Here is a 4,655-nt window from a genome sequence, read left to right on the forward strand (position 1 = left end):
AATTGAATGTCAATACAAGTTTTGAGCTTGCAACAAAATCTTGAAGGAATCGGCATAAGTGCTTGTTATTCTTCAAGGGAATGCTTTGACTTCGGTCGAAAGAAAGCTTCGGCTTTGGTTGAATATTCTTCGAAGAGAGCTTTGGCAGCGTATTAGTCTTCAAAGATTTGGCAGAGGTTCTCCTTTTGTGAGAATTTCGGGCTTGAATGTAAAAATTGTCGACCTTGTGCTTGTCTTGGGACCTTGTATTTATAGACTTCCAAAGCCATGTCTTTGGGTGGATTTGAATTTGATTTGTGTCTTGATTCATCCATAGGAGAATTTAGGCATGTTTTGTGTCTTAATTTCAACCACTTTTCCTTACTTGGTCGAATTATAGGGCTTTCTTGCTTATTTTGCGGGCAATATTCAATTCTTTCTTGTTTTATGAAGATGCTTTAACTTTCTTTCTAGTTTGGGGAGCAATTTGGGCCCCTTGCCCATTATAAGGAGATTTCTTCCCCTTTACCGCATTTTAGGAATGCCTTTGAGCTTCATTTGCTTGATTTGTGCCACATGTCATTCATGACTTGTTCTTTTGTGATGAGTCATATGTCATATGGAGCTTTGTGATGAATCATTTACATGCAACGAAATTTACATGTCCACAACAGCTATATATAACATCTTACTAATGAAAGGGGCTTGAAAACTTTGAGTTTTAATGATAAGGACAAAATCAAGGGTAAAGTGAATAGTACATGATTGACTTTTTAGTGTAAAAATATGGTTTTTCGTTAAAGTGAATAGTAACGAGAGCTTTTCGTTAAAGTTCCCTTATTTTAATACATCCGAATCTACATAAGAGATCTGGGGATAGGCTAAGCCTCACAATGGGTTAGCAATTGTAATTTGGTTGGAATTCACCTTTGGAAAGAATCAAACTTAAGACGTTTTACTTAGGAATATCACTAGACCAAAGCACTAAGTGTTTTACTTAAGAATATCACTAGATCCTAGCACTAAGTGATAACTATATATGACATCTTGAATCAAAAGTCCAAATGGAAATGACTTAGAATATTTTGCAGTAAAACTGCTCTCTCTTAAGATTCATGCTTGGGATTTCAAAAATTAACATCCAACAACATGTATGGCAAGATTTACCAATAAATTAACGTGCCTCTAATAGTAAGCAGTGGCAAATATTATGTTAAATAAATTTTATCCTCTTAACATAAACCCAATAAGTTCTTGTCCTATAAGCTTGACTAATTCAAAGCTATTTTAGGAGTCATTTAAGACGTCTTGATGAGTCCATATTATACCATATATTTTAAGGAAAACTAATGAAAAGGGCTTGAAAACTTTGAGTTTTAATGATAAGGACAAAATAAAGGGTAAAGTGAATAGTACCAGGATTGACTTTTTAGTGTAAAAATGTGGTTTTTCGTTAAAGTGAACAGTACCGGGCGCTTTTTGTTAAAGTTCCCTATATTTTACCCGATTCTTAGTATTAATTTATTGGTTATTTTGGTAGAATTTTGATACTTTGTTATATATTTTCAATGTTGGACATTCGACTTTCTCTAGAGCAAAAAGTAACCGAACAGATGAATTTTGGAGTAATTCTAATTGGAGAATGTTCGTGAGTCTTTCAAGATGATTGTATCAAAATTCCAGATTTTTCTACCAAGCCGTTTGATCGTGGCGATGAAAAGAATGCCTAGCGTGCTATCTGGACATTTTGGGTATTTTGGAGGTCAAGATGGCATATTTTGAGGAACATTCCTTCTGAGGATTTGTAGGAGACGTCTTCATGTTTCAAAAGAGACCTTTTGGGACCAAATCGGAGTTGATTTGGTAGGTAAAAGACTAATTTTCTGAGACGTCCGAATTTTAGTTTAAATAGGAAACCTTTTATTTTCTGTTTTATTATTTTATTATGTTTCCTAGTATTATTCTAAGACCTTTTCTAGTAAGGATTTTATTTTGTAGTAGTATAAATAAGGCTTTTTAGCCATTAGAGAAGAAAGAGGGGGGAGAACGCACATATTTTCACTTTAGAGAGCTTTTGACGATTCAAGTTTATTTTCAAGGTGTTTTCTATCCATGTTTTTAATTGTATTTTGTTTTTTGGTTGTTTGTAACTAGTTTTGTTTGCTAGGGCGATGCCTTGAACCTTAGCATGAATATGTAGTTTTTATTTAATTTGTTATGATATTATGCATGTTTACTTTGAATTATTAATCACTGTGCTTTAAACTGTCTCTATTTCTTAATGCTTAGCTACCATTAGGATGTATAGATAAGTAATCGGATGCAATTCGATCAGAATACCACCGGGGGATTGAGTATTGCTTCTTGTGATTAATAGTTGTAATTTCACCTAGGATAAATACCACATCTTAGGGGTTGCATGGTTTTTCAAAGGGTTTTCACAAAACGTAATGAGTCATGCATGTTTATATTTGATTTGAATACCACGGACAGATTATATGTTTGATATACGTTCTAGCTTGAATACCACAAGTAGAATATGCATTAGGAAAACCTAACCTTCAAAGTTGCATGGGTAATTCATAACTAATTGGTAAATCTACATAGGATTGTTAAGGGGACCCTAGTCTTTTACAATTTGGTTTTCAAAACTATTTTCTTTTGTTTTCTTTACTTTGTCACTTTATTTATTTGTTTTTAATTAAATTCATTTTTAATATTTTAGGTCGTTAAATTGACCTCTTCTAAACTTTGTTTTAAAATAGTTAATTAAGAATTAGTTTAATTACAAATTATTCATTCAATCATTGCAGAAAATGACATTACTTGAGCTGCTATACTACGACAACCTTGTACTCTTGCAAGTATTTTTAAGTGTTTTTATCCCTACTATTGCAGGTGGTAAAAATCCCTATCAAGAAATTGGTGCCGTCGCTGGGGATTGTTTTAAATAATTTGTGTTTATCAACTCTTAGTTAATTATTTTTGTATATATCTTTTTATTTACTTGATTTTTTTTTTTAAGGTTACAATTTGTGCAACAATGGAATTTGTTCCTCCTCTTGGATTCAATATACAATTACGAGGACCGCCCTTATGGGTTAACTCTGCAGAATGGGGTTTTTTATGGATTTAAACCTACAATTTGTGCACTTTGCTGTTTGAAGACCCATGATATTTTGCAGTGTCCTAAGAGGGAATATTTTCCAGGGTTAGTCCAAGAGCATATCAATATGAGAAACTACTAAAAAAGAAATTGGAACAATCCATATTCAGAGTTCTACACCCCAAGCTTGCAAAGGCATCTTGAGCACTATTTTAAGCAGTTTGATGTGCCATAGGAGCTTCCGATAGAGGACAAGTTCTCTAAATTGTTGGAATCAATTGAGTTGTACATTGAAATAACCAAGCAAGGATTTTTTATTCAAGCATTAAACTGTGGGAAAAGCTTTAATGATCAAGAGGAGATTGGTACAGTTACCAAGGAGCAATATGCCAATTACTCGTGCCCAATGGAGGAAAAAGCACTTGCTGATCCTGAAATTCCCATGGAACCATTTGCTACCCATGCTTATATGCCACACAAACTTTTCCCACAATGTTTTCTTTGGCCGAATCAAAAGGTTGCAAAGAAACTAACCAAGCTGCCGGAATTCATCATAACTCAGTTCACAACAAATCAGAATCTGGAAAATCACATGATCGGCACTTGGAGACTGTAACCTTAGATACACGAAAAGCGGCTACTGATGAAAATGTTTTAGTTGCTTTCACAGACACTGCACTTGCACACTACATTAAACCCAAGGAAATTCATGAAAAATCCTAAAAGCTGGCTAAATCCTACATGAGATGAAGAAGAAGCTTAATGTCAACCCAATTCTTCGTCACGAAATTCTTCCAGTGCATAAATTGTGGGTATTAAATACCAGATTTAAGTCAATTCAAGGGAGACACAAGCCTCACTGGAAGGGAACTGATTTGATTTCAAAGACACATTCTCACAAAAGGGTGGACAAGATAGATTCAACCAATGAATTCAAATGCACAGTTCAAGTCAGTCCTTACCTACTAACACTCTATGATGCTGCTAAGGAGTGGTTAATTCTAAAGGAACATGTGACATAATCATTAGCCTAATTTCCATCTGTCTAGCTATAGACGTTAACTACAACGCTTATTGGGAGGCACCCCAAATTTTCTAAACTCTTTTCTTTTTATTTTCGTTCATTTTATTTTCTTCCTTTTAGTCTTTATCACAAAACAAAAGCAAACAAAAAAACCTAAAAAAAAATAAAAATAAAATCAGAAAATTGAAAAACACAAAAACAGCAATTGTTTTTAGTTAATTAGTATTTTATTTTGGATTTTATTTTAATTAGATTTTTAATGTTTGTTTATGTAGGTTGCATTCGGATTTGATTGGCCCTAAATATCCACACAGCGCGCACATTCATCTGAATCATGCATTCACCATTTATACATTCAACTCAGCACATCAGCATTCATCATAATTCACCATCATTCATCATCAACGAAAAGTGTAGAAAATTAATCAAATACAGAAATATGCACAAGCAATGTCCCAGACATACTGACATTGGGGTTGGTGATGAAGTCCCTTACATTGCTTGGCACCCTTTCTCATTCAATCACTCCCTCACATTTTATATAAA

This window comes from Malus domestica, chromosome 06 (assembly GCF_042453785.1).
Source record: "Malus domestica chromosome 06, GDT2T_hap1".
Classification (NCBI taxonomy): Eukaryota; Viridiplantae; Streptophyta; class Magnoliopsida; order Rosales; family Rosaceae; genus Malus; species Malus domestica.